Raw genomic sequence first — 13154 nt, forward strand, 5'->3', positions numbered from 1 at the left:
TATGCGGGAGGCGAAAAACATGGACAGAATGACCTCTAGTTATGCTCTAATGTTAGTTGTTGCAGTTCTTTTATCCTCTCTTATATTATTCGATTTTTTAAATATTTTATCTATTTCCATTTTTTTTTTTGCAAACCCTCCTCTCACACCAACACCAGCCGTTCTATCTTGCTTTATTCCACCAGAGGTGGTAAAAGACAAGAAGAGTGCACAAGGAATAGTGAAGAAGAGGCTATAATAATGATATGATCTGCTCCATATTCGGCAATAAAGGAAATATGGTTATACTCTACAATTCTGCGTTGTCAGGTTATTTAGTATATTTAAAACTGTGGATGCCACAGATGTTCGTCTCTTGTGGAGCGGAACACTTGAAACTGTGATATCACTGACGTCGAGATACAACATATTGGTACGCTATAGAACAGCTTACAGGGTGGCTATTAATAGCTGTCGCACTTGTTTAAAGCGATACTACTCAAAATCAAACATCCTCAGACTTGCAACCATTATGAATTCTTATTTTGACGTTTATTGTGAATTGATTCCACATATCTATTATTGTGAACAGTTGATATTCAAAGCTTTTGAGCTGTAGAAGCAAAACTATCCATTGCCCTTTTCGAAAAAATGTTGGCATTTGTTCTAAAAATAAAATTTAGTCTATTTTATTTTTAGAATTTCGGAGAGAAAATTTAGTCTTTTGGACCATGCCTTCTTTTTGCCCCCATACTAATAAAAACACATTTCTGTCGTACTAGCAGACCCTCGAGCTTCGCTGCTCACTAATTTATACAATGATAATTTTGATGTAATAACATATTTATTTATTGAAATTCTGTGCGATAAAAAAATATTATTTTTTTGCCATCTGTACAATTTCATCACCTTGTAGATTTTATATATCATGACGTTCATTTGCAGTTGTTGTTGCATCATTGTTCCGTTGATCTGAACGGGACCTTGGAATGGAATGTCTTGGTTACTTTCACGACGTTCGCAACCCCAAATTAAAAACCACACTTTTTTTTTTTATTCATTTTTAATTTTCTGTGTAACCTATTTATAGAAAAGTAAAAATTTCATTATGCAAACCATGTCATATACTCTGGCTATCATTAAAGAAAAAACCGCAATCAATTACGCAACGCGTGCGACCGAGATTGCCCCTTACACACAGATTTTTTTCTAAAAATGTATATATACATATATGCCCGACACGATTTTTCCTCAAGGAACAAAACCAACTCTTTCTTAAAGATTTGGGGCTTAGAAATGGTTTGATGATATTTTTTTTTTCTATGGCAGAACTTTTTTTAAAGAATTTTTGAAAACTGGTATTTTTTTAAAAGCTTTCTTCAGAGGTAGCGCTTGTTTTCACATAACTCTAGTACCTTACGTCTGGTTGTAAAGAACTTTGCTGTTTTGAAAAGATAATTAAAACAGCTAGAAGTTTACACTTTGTGATTTCAGCTTACCGTCTGGGAAATATAAAGCAGAGATGGGCACGCTGTGGCTCTTTCAGCTCCCGCGGCTCTTTCCAAAATGTTTTTCGGGAGGCGCCAGCAAGTCGGCTCAGACGGTCGTCGCTCGCGTTCAGCGATCCGTGAATTTTTACAAAAACAATGCCACAGAAATTTGGCGTCAAAGAGACGGCAAAAATGCTTCGAAGGCGCGATCTCGAGATTGCAACAACACATCATGTGTCTTGGGCTACGCACATGAAAATCAGAGCAACAACAAAGTGTATTCACTTTGCTCGCCCATTCTGTCTGGCTCATGACTGCGAAGCGTCGCGACGGGGGTTGTTTTCTTTGTTTTTTCTGGCTGGCTCTTTCCGTTAGTTTTCGTGCCCATCACTGATATAAAGCATTGAAATTCAAAAATGATGATTTTTGTGCAGTATTTTTTACGAAATTTTGACTTAAAAACTCAGGAAAAGTCGAAAAAAATATCCTGTGTCCTCTATTTTTTTTGTGTATAGGTGCATTAATTTGGCGTCGTTTAAGGTATCGCTCATTAAAATCTATGGAGAGAGAATCTAAAATTCTTTAACCAAACTTAAAAAATGAAATTTAACAAAAAATACCTTTTGGAAAGTTGCGGTCCCAACAGCCAATTGGGATTTGGGATCGCGATCAGGTACCAAATGTACAACCCTTTTCGTTTGCTATGTTCCCAATTGGAATAAAGCTTTAAAAAAATTTAAAGCCCCATATCTATCAGAAAAAGTCGGTTTGGACTTGTCGGTTTGGTCGGTTTTGTCAAGTAGTGTAATTAGAGGGTATAAAATACACAAATTCCATTCCCGTTTCCGGCATCTTCAGTTGATGGACTGCCAGTCCGTCTCCCGCTACGCATATGGATGCTTAATGTTATTATCTCTCGTACGAATTCCCGTTCTTCCTCATTCATATTTGAAAACCATCTTCTTGTGCAGCATCTTTATTAATCTGTATATTAGGCTGGGCCAAAATTTGAACAAAAAATTTGTTTTTTCAAGGGGACACCCCCCAATTCTGCTCTTTCTTATTCAATAATATTATACAATTTTTTTTTCAAATTTTTAGTTTAATGTCGGTTTTTATACCCGTACTCAAAAAAATATTAAGGGGTATATTAGATCTGTGGTAAGAGTGGATGTGTGCAACGCAGAGAAGGAAACGTTTCCGACCCCATAAAGTATATATATTCTTGATCAGCATCAATAGCCGAGTCGATATAGCCATGTCCGTCTGTCCGTCCGTCCGTCTTGATGAGCGCCTGTATCTCAGAGACTAAAAAAGCTAGAGCAACCAAATTTTGTTTCCAGACTCATGTTATATCACACTGCTACATTTCAAAATTTCGCCCCGCCCCCTTCCGCCCCCACAAAGTACGAAAATCTGTGGCAGGCACATTTTTAAAGATACGATAAAACTAAAACGCAGTATCGTAGAGAATGACCATATCTACCAGATTGCCGAATCTGAATCAGATCGGATCATAATTATAGCCAGAATGAAGAAATTCATTTTCAGTTGCTTCCCCCGTCTCCCCCTGCATGAAACACGCTACTGATTCTCTTTCTCGCTCGCACACTCTGCCGCGTTCAGTGTGCGAGCAACCCCTAGCGGAGGAGATGTAGAATCTAAATGGAACATGTACAATCTACATGTTAGATGTATAATATACATTGTAGATAGCAGATGTAGCAAATTTTTTTTGTATATTTTAAAATTCTAAAAAATTATATGCTCAAAAGTGTATATACTGACTGAGTATGGGTATAAGTAGAGTCGCGTCCCCAGAAGCGACTCGCACGTTCCTTCTCGTCTTTTAAAGAATTTTTTAAAATCTGGTATTTTTTTAATGTTTTTTTTTTCAGATGTAGTGCTTCTATTTTTCACATAACTTAAGTATCTTAAGTTATCAGACATTCTTAACAAAACAAGATACTAATAAATAAAGTTGTTCAAAGAATGCCAATGCCATCGTACCGATTTAAAAAATGTCAACACATGCTTTGCTTGGTTGACCAGTAGGCTGGGCCAAAAAACTTTTTTTTTCGAAATTCAAACGGGACGCCCCCCAGTTTTGTTACCTTGGATTCAATAGTAATTTACATGTTTTTATTTTATTTATTTTTTTTTTTTTTTATTAAGAAAATTATAAAATAAAAATATAGACGAATGAGTTGGATAATTGGTGAAATCTATTGCATATATATTGATACCATTCATATCGTCATTAATCAGTTATTGGCAGTAAAAAACCTGCACAAGTTTTTGCGAACTAGTTAACCAAACATATCAACCTCAGCTGAACTTCTTGATTTTCACCAATCGTTAATGTTTTAACAGTAACTAAAAACAAAAATAAAAATACCTTATTATCAATATGAACTACTTTCTAAGTTTCAATATTATTTGAAAAAAACTCATTCAGAAAAATTTTTTTTTAAATTTCTTGATTAACATTTTTTTTTAGTTCGGTAGCAACTAGAGATCTGCGTAACTCCATTAAAAAAAATTCCAATAGAATCCATTCGAATTGAATTGAGTTGAGTGAGTGATACACACACAATGAATTGAGTTCATACGAATGGGAGTGTGTGTGTGTTTCACACCCCTGCAGTTCCAAAAGTCAGTTTTCACTCGTGATTCATTCGGTGAATCACTCATGGCATGTCCTCTGCCACTGGCGACTCGTTGTCGAAACTCCAGATGAAATTTGTATGGACATGTCCGCTTTTGTCACTCGTGAAACTTCATATGAAATTGTCACTGAATTTTCTAGTGATTTCACCGGTGGCTTGTACGTATAAGCCATGAGTGAAATCACTCGGGACATGCCATGAGTGATTTCACTCGGGACATGCCACGAGTGATTTCACTCGGGAAACTTCCGAAAATGTCCTATATGAAATCACCTGTGAGACTTCTAATTAAATTTAACGGAATTTAACGGATAATTTCAAATGTGAAAGCCACCCAAAAATTTCTTTAAACACTTCATTCAAATAAAAGTAAATATATTTATTTAACACATATTTTATAGATTTTTCATTGATTTAATTATTTTTAATTATCTGTAGGGCCTTCCTTAACCGACTCGATCGGGTTAATAAGCACCAATGCTCCTGAAATGATATAAAAAAACAAAAAATATTTAGCCACGGAAGGTAATATTTTCTGAACTAACTTCTGAGTTATGTTCTGATTTTTATAAAGCAATACACATATGAAATTTGATTTTACCTTTGAGGCATTTTAAACAATTACTCCAGGACTACTTTTTCGTCCAGCAAATTTTTAAGGCAATGGGTCCTTCTCCAGCAACTTCAGAAATGTTTTGATCTGTAAATAAATAAGTCAATTTGTACATATATATTTTTTAATTAAAAATGCTGTATTTGCAGTTACATGGGTTTCCTCGAGCAAAAACAAACACGCGCAGCGACGCACATGGTTAACGGGACCACACCGCTTGAATGTTCTAGAGTCTAAACATATTTGTTCTTGCGAAACCCATGTAGAAATTTAATTTAACTAACAACGCGCACTGTAATCACTGCATCCACTTACCTGACTTTAAAAACACTGAAAAACCACTTTAAAAAAAAAAAAACATGTAAATAGACGCTCAACTCAAAAAAATCACAGCCGCTCGCAACAAAAGATTGCACCAAATAATCGGTTTTTCTCCCCTCATCCCTTTGAGGAGACGAAATGCTCGAGAGTAGAAGAGTTAGGGTGGAATGCAGGTAGAGAAAACTAAAAATATGAGAGAGAGGGAAATCTATGGATATCTGCTTCTCTTTCTTACGTGTCCGCTTCGATCTGCAGCAGTTGAAGCTGGTCAGAATTTCATGCTGACGTCGACGTCGCTGCCTTTGTCGACGCCGAGCCCGAACAATTTTTCCTAAGACACTTTCATGCCGTGACAGCCAGAACTGCAGGGACTTTTCAACATTCGGTTGTATGAGTTAGAATGAAGTAGTGCACAAAACGAAATGGCAGAGACTGAGAAATTCACATATCTCGAATTTTTGCCGTGCACTCTATGCATAGGATATAGCAACACTAACGTAATATACACACCCGACTTTGACTGTTTGGTCAAAGTGGTGGAATTTTTACAAAGATGTTTTCCCCCTGTTGCATTAAAAAAGCTGCAAAATATTTTGCATACCAGCGAGTAGTGCGGCTTCTGAAAGAGCTTTTTCAGATGCCAAAAAATTGATCACCGAAAAGCGTTGCAGATAATAACCAATCCAGAAAATATAAACAAAATTCTTTTTCTTCATGCCAACTTAGTTTAAATAAAAACTGTACAAAAACTACGTTGCTATGCCTTATTTTCTTTATTCTCCTTGCTTCTTTTGCTTCCCTTACGTACACAAATATGAATACTGAAAAGCATAATTCCGAATGAATTCGGAAACTGCCCTCACTCTCACTAATTCAATTCGTGCCTTGTCGTTTCAATGTTGTGTGTACTGTACGTCAGCGCACTAACTCACTCAAACTCTGTTGACATAGCATTCGAATTCCCTCAATTCATTTTGAGCATTGTTAATTCGAATGGCTGTTTTTTATAATTCATGCAGATCTCTAGTAGCAACCTCTAAAAAATAAAAAAAAATAAAAATAAAAACATGTAGGTTAGGTTAGGTTGAAGCGGCTGTCGGGGTTGTCAGAGACCCGACACACCTAGGCCGGTTTCGGCCCGTTGTGATACCGCATATTACGTTCCCTTCTCCCTCGTGAGACCCTATGTTATCCATTATCCCATCCGGATGCCCTTATGAAGCCTGCGATCCGTCTGGGACTGATTGTAGACATGTCCGAAATGTCAATTAGAAAAGGAGCTCCCAAGTATTGCAGTCTCCTTCTACTGAGAGCCGGACAGGAGCAGAACAGGTGTTCCACAGTCTCCTCCTCGTCCTCATCTCTACAGCTTCGACAGAAGTCGTTATATGGGGCGCCCAGCCTGCTTGCATGTGTGCCTATTAGCCAGTGTCCCGTGAGGGAGCGTATGACTGAGCTGCACCTACTCCTACTGAGTTTGCAAAGCTCATCGGTGCGCTTCCTAATAATGTTAGGCCATGTTTGCCGAGTTATGCGACATAGTGACACGGTTTGCCATCTGTCATTTATTAATCGCTTAAAATGTTCTTTTATTTTGAGCTTGCAGGTGGCCATTGGCATACGAATATCCTCCTTATCATGGAGAAGGGGGATTGTTGTGCCAGCTCTGGCCAGCTCGTCCGCTATGCAGTTGCCTTCAATGTCCTGGTGGCCCGGGACCCATATTAGGCTGATGACGAACTGATAAGCCATCTCATGAAGAGATTTGCGACAGTTTGCCACGGTGGCCGAGCTTGTTGTTATCGCATTCAGCGATTTGATCGCAGCTTGGCTATCACTGTAGATATTTATATGAGTTGCCGCAGGGGCTATTTCCTGAAGACAGCTCAAAGCCTCCTTGATCGCTATGACTTCCGCTTGGAAGACACTGCAGTGATCCGGGAGCCTGAAGGACTGTCTTATGTTCAGCTGTTCGGAGTAGATTCCTCCTCCGACCTTGTTGTCCAGCTTTGAGCCATCAGTAAAGATTCGAATGGCTCCCTTTGGACCAGGTGGTCCCTCAAGCCAGATGTTTCTGTGAGGGATGATTGTTTCGAAGGGGGTATCTGTATACTCCCTCGGAACGCAGTAGTCCGTTTTTGTGGGGACGATTTTGTTTCCATTTAGGATGGACGCATGACCGGTGTGATGTGACACCCATTGGTCAGAGTCTCTAAGACGGATTGCTGCCATTTCTGCCTGCTCCTTACCTGCAAGGTCAAGGCTCTGCAAGCATAGGATAGCATTTAGCGCATCCGTTGGTGTTGTGCTTAGAGCTCCACTGATGCATAGGGCTGCAGTGCGCTGCACCTTGCCCAGTTGTTTAGTGATGGTCCCCTTCGATAGGGCAGGCCACCACACTGCGACTCCGTAGAGTAGTATTGGTCTAACTATTGCCAGGTAAATCCATTGGACTATTCTTGGGTTCATGACCCATTTTAGCCCAATGGCTTTCTTGCAAGTGTAGAGGGCTATCGTAGCCTTCTTCGCTCTGTCTTTGATGCTCAGGTTCCAGCTAAGTTTTTTGTCAATTACCAACCCTAAGTAACTGGCACTGTCGCTGAAGGAGAGCCTACATCCGTTTAGTATTGGGTGGTTGAGGGACGGGATTTTGTATTTGGTTGTAAACAATACAAGTTCCGTTTTAGAGGGATTGATTCCCAGTCCACGCCACTCTGTCCATTCTGAGAGTCGCGCGAGCTTTGCTGTCATTAGATCGCAGAGTGTTTGAGGGAATTTTCCCGAGAAAATAATGGCAACGTCGTCCGCGTATGCTACCACCTTGCAGCCCCCCCCTTCCAGGTCACACATAATCTTGTTGACTGCTATGTTCCATAGAAGGGGAGACAGGACACCACCTTGCGGGGTGCCTCTGTTGACATACCTAGACTGAGTGGACGATCCCATTGATGATGTCACTGTCCTGCATGTGAGAAATTGATCTATGAGCATCACCAAGTGACGATCCACTCCCAGGTCAGTCAGGGCCTCTGTGATGGCTCCTGGTATGACGTTGTTAAAAGCTCCCTCAATGTCTAGGAAAGCGATTAAGGAGTATTCGTTGACGTTTAGAGATTTCTCTACCGCCGAGATTACTTCATGGAGTGCCGTTTCCGTGGATTTTCCTTTTCGGTAGGCATGTTGAGCGCCTGACAGCCACTGAGGATTTATAGTTGTCCTCAGCTGCAGCCCGACTAGTCTCTCAAAGGTTTTGAGAAGAAAGGACGATAGACTTATTGGTCTGAAGTCTTTTGGGGTTGTGTGTGAGGGTTTCCCTGCTTTGGGGATAAAGACTATTTTAGCCTTTAGCCAAGCACGGGGGATTTTTCCCACTGTCAGTATCTTCCTGAAGATACTTTGCAGCCAGTTGATGGCCATGTCCCCGGCTTTTTGCAACTGAGCCGGAATGACTTGGTCCGGGCCAGGCGATTTGTAGGATTTAAAGCTGTTTACTGCCCAGCTAATATTCCGTTTTGTGAGGATGTGCCCCATCGAGGTTTCCGGGCCTTCACTTGGGGTGTCTGCCGGCTCGATGGTCGTACACCCAGGAAAATGAGTATCGAGTAGAATGTGTAGGGAGTCCTCACTAGAGTTAGTCCACGTACCATCCGTTCTCTTGAGGTATCCCACTGAGGGGGATGTTTTTGACAGGATCTTGCGTAGCCTTGCGGCTTCTGACGTGTCCTCAATTTCGGAGCAAAATTTGTGCCATGAGGCCCTTTTTGCTCTCCTTGTTTCTTTTTTGTATAGGGTTAGCTTACTTTTGTAATTTTCCCAATGCGCTTCCTCGCTGCTGCTTTTGGCTTTGTTAAAGAGAGTCCTGCAGTCTTTCCGGAGGGTATCTATATGTTTGGACCACCAGGGGGGGTTTCTTTTTCCATCTTGGTTTGGTTGGGGGGCAAGCTGCCATGAAGGCCTTGTTGCAAGCTTCCGTGAAATTGTCCACAAGACGATTAAGATCGTCTTGTGTGTCCGGGCATTTTGGTGCTAGGGGGGGGAGTAATTCCTCCATTTTTGCACTATACATATCCCAGTTGGCTTTCCTTGGATTAATATAGCTAGTGGGTATGGTGTTTTCGAGCGATAGGATTGTCTCGATGTACCTGTGGTCGGAGAAGGAGTGGTCCTCTAGGACTCTCCAACTTTCCATTATGTCTGACAGTTTGTGAGACAATAGAGTGAGGTCAATAACCTCTTGATGGTTTTTATGATGAAAGTGGGGTCATTACCCCGATTACCAATAATAAGGTTGGAGTTTAGGATGAAGCTGAAAAGTGACTCACCCCTTACATTTGTATCCGAGCTCCCACATTGGGTGTGGTGAGCGTTGGCATCGCAGCCTATACATAGGCTTGTATCCGACCTCTTGCTGTCGCTGGCTATCTTGCGAACGAGGTCACTGGGAGGATCGCTTTCCTCGTGAGCCATGTAGGACGACACCAGGTTCAGGCGTGTCCCTTGTAGCTCTAGGCTAGCCGCCGTGTTGTCGCCATTGCTAAAATTGTGGAGCAGAAAGATATTTAGGTGCTTTCTTGCTAGTATGCAGGTTCTAATTTTACCTTCAGTTTGGGCTACAATCAGCTTGTAGTCCTTCGTCGCTAATCCACAGACCCTGCCTCCTACCACCCAGGGCTCTTGGATTAGGACTATGTCCCCTCCGCTTGCGACTAAGCGGAGTATCAGGGCAGCGGATGCTGCTTTACAGTGGTGGAGATTTATCTGCAGAAGCCTCAGAGACTTCATTAGAATCGTTCTCCACCACTTATATGTCGGCGTCAGAGTCGTCGAGTATCTCGTCCCGACACAACGCCTCAAAATCGAGCATCAGCTCCGTCTGCGAGGAGTAGCTCTCCAGGGCCGGCTCCGGGTCTACTTCGGGTGCCTCGATCTCCAAGGCAACGTCCTGCTCAACTGGGTTGTTGACAGAACGCGCCTCGGTCGCTGCATCCGACTTGTAGACCTTCATGGTCACCGAGCTGAACCCGAAGTTGAGCTCTCCCCTGGCTGCCTCGATCGGGGCTAGCGATTCCTTGTTCAGCACAACCACCGCCTGATTTGTGGGGCCCTTTGATGCCTCTACTTTGACCACCCTCCAATCTGAGGTTGGCAGTGTGGGGTTGCATCTCTGCAACATCGTGAGGATCCGCTCGGGCTCCTTGAAAGTGGCCGGTACCCATATACGGGACCTTGGTCTACTGGGCACCTCGCTCCAGTCCACAGCGACGAGCTTCGCCCCGGCGTAGACCTCACCGAGCGCTCATCCTCGCAGGCTACCACTTTGATGCTCCCCTGGAACCATCCCATGTCTTTGCAGACTGGGGGTGGCCCGGGATCCTTCTCCAGAAGCTCGAAGCAGCGGTCGGCCAGTGCCGCTTCCACCCACTTCCACTGGCTTCTGGGTATTTTCCCCTCCGCGCTGCCTTTGTCGAGAACGCCTATCAGCGTCCTCTCCTTGGCAATCTGCGCGAAGGATACGTTCGGTATAACCCTGGATCGCTTCGCGACAGGTCCGGGCGTCTCTTGAGAGCGCTGCCTCTTCGGTTGGGCGGCCACCTTCTGTGGCTCCATACTGAAGTTGGGCAACACCACCGAGGCCCATTCCACTTTCTTTAGCCAGTCTGCTGTTGGACTGACTTCCTGGCTTGCGTTCTGCCGACGGAGTATGTGCCCAGCACTCCTCTTTTCGGCATAACTGAATTTTTTGGTTTGGACGCTGGTTGATGGTAAGCCATCACCCGCCGCTACACCAGAAGGTTGAGCAGCCGCAATATTGCTTAGCTGCCCTACCATGGTATCAGTTTTGGGTGTTGTCTTTCCACCCATCCCAGGTTTGGGATGGGACCCACCCGGATTCATACCCGCGTCCTTCACCGTGCAGGTCTTTCCTGCTTCTGAGCGGATTTGGCCAGGCCTTTGGGCCGTTGCCTTCTCTCGCTTGGGATTACTCCCTGTAGGCATTTGGGGAGTGCCTCTCTCGTTTTTGTTTTTGTTGTTGTTTATATTATTGAATTTTTCCATATAATTCCCACGTGCTGCAGAGAAGGGGAACGGTCCACCCCGGCAGAGCTCTGCGTTACCCGGGTAAGGCATAATTAGAACAGGGGGCTGCCAAGTCCCTGAGCTCTCCGTTCACGACTGGGCTAGTTTTTATACCGGGCCCCCAGCCAGGCTGACTCTTGGCACGGGTCGAGTGACACCTTAGTCCGGCCCGGTGTGAGGTGAGTTTTGGGGCTGGGATGTGGGTAGGTGTTGTGTAGGGATGGGATTGTGTGAGCTACTTAATGAGAGGCGGCACCACAAGCGCATCGTCAGTGTTGCTGCGTCGCGAACACCCGCTGGCTGTCCGGGACTGCTTATTTCGGTACTCTCCCTCAGAGCCAACTTAGTTGATTTAAGATGCCCGCTTATTCGCAGCTGACCTACCCACTGGGGTAGGCCGTTCGCTATCCGCAACCTGCCACCCGTCCGGTGGCCTCAGCTAGGCCCCCTCTGAGCCACCTCAAAGCCCAATAGGATCATCGGATAAAAACATGTAAATTACTATTAAATGCAAGGTAACAAAATAAAGGGGGTGCCCTGTTTGAATATCAAAAAAAAAAAAAAAATGTTTGTCCCAGCCTACTGTATATATATTATATTTGACAATACTCACGTATCTATCACACAAAACAATTTTCAAAACAGATCAAAAATGTATTCTACATTTTCCGGACTGTTTCAGCACTTTTAAACTGTTTTTAAACAATTAGCCAAATCATTCTGAACAGATTATTTCATCTGTACTATATAAGCATTCTAAACCGACAAAATTTTTTTTTTTTAATTTTGTAACAATACAAAAAATCAAACAAACGTTTGACAGCCCTGGAAAGGCATACTTTATACAACAATACTAACATTTTCCGAGTATTCTTAAATTTTTTAATTTTCCGCGAAATTTTCTTAATTTTTTCTTATATAAGAACTTCTCCTGAAAATAACAAACACAACAAAAAAAGAATTAGCAAAATCAAAAGAATTATCGAAATCACTTAAATCTCCATCTCAGCACGTATCTATCTACCTTCGTTCTAGGTCTCAAAGAGTCCTCTTCACCTGTTACTTACTTCTGGAGTACCACAGGGTAGCCATCTAGGCCCCCTACTTTTCACACTCTTTGTTAATGACCTGCCTTCAGTATTAACAGACTCTCGAGTACTCATGTATCCGGATGATGTTAAACTTTGTGTCCAGTATAAGGACATTTCATTTCACTCTCGCTTGCAATCCGATCTCAATAACTTTCAATCATGGTGTTGTGCAAATATGTTACACCTAAATGCCTCGAAATGCAAAGTAATGACTTTTAATCGCTCCAGCCCCCTTTTGGCTCCTTACACACTATAAGGTGTTGCTCTTGAGGGAATTACCTTCGAAATTTTAGAAGAGTTATTCTAATGTATACAAATACAAAAAAAGACCGAGATTTGGTGGCTGCAATTAATTGTATTAAATTCGGTGAGAAGTAAAAATAAAGGGGGATATGCCTGCGCTTGATTCGATAATAACTTTACCACTTATTTTCGTCAAAAGCGAGAGAGAGAGAGAGAGGTTGAAGGCCTGTGGGGCTCCCAGGACCATCGCTGCTAAAACATTCGCCTGCTGACGAGACATGCCGCCATCGCCTTAAGCAGCTCGACCCTCCTGGTCCGTGGTGCTGGAGGTGCGATGAGCGGGTCGCCTGTCAGCAGGGGTCCGATAGTCAGCGCGTCTCCGTCCCTTGGGTCTGGGTTTAGGGGTCCTATCGGGCGCGAGTTGAGCACGGCCTCGATTCCGACCATCACGGTCTCCAGCTCCTCAGCGGTGAGCAGAGCGTTTCCGGCCGACCTCAGCAGAGGTTTTTGGCCGACTTCACTCCTGCCTCCCACAGTCCACCCATGTGCGGAGCTCGAGGTGGCAGGAAGGTGAACTCGCGTATTGCGTCCGGTTCTGCCTCGATCGTCCTCCTCAGCTCGTCGAAGTGGCGACTTGCTCCGACGAAATTTATCGCATTTCACGCGGAGC

The 13154-nt window shown here is 43.2% G+C and overlaps 1 protein-coding gene and 1 long non-coding RNA gene across 4 annotated transcripts in view; one reads left to right on the plus strand and one right to left on the minus strand.

Annotated features, from left to right (window-relative positions):
* LOC111081322 (LIM/homeobox protein Lhx4) overlaps nt 1-13154 on the plus strand; it is a 148939-nt gene that overhangs the window by 29978 nt on the left and 105807 nt on the right. The window lies entirely within an intron of this gene.
* Nucleotides 4531-11962, minus strand: LOC111081324. Its single transcript, XR_002608611.1, has 3 exons — nt 11764-11962; nt 4740-4838; nt 4531-4621 (listed from the first exon to the last, which is right to left on the minus strand). It is a non-coding gene; the product is annotated as an uncharacterized LOC111081324 (long non-coding RNA).

The sequence above is a fragment of the Drosophila obscura genome, unplaced genomic scaffold, assembly GCF_018151105.1.
Source record: "Drosophila obscura isolate BZ-5 IFL unplaced genomic scaffold, ASM1815110v1 contig_137, whole genome shotgun sequence".
NCBI lineage: Eukaryota > Metazoa > Arthropoda > Insecta > Diptera > Drosophilidae > Drosophila > Drosophila obscura.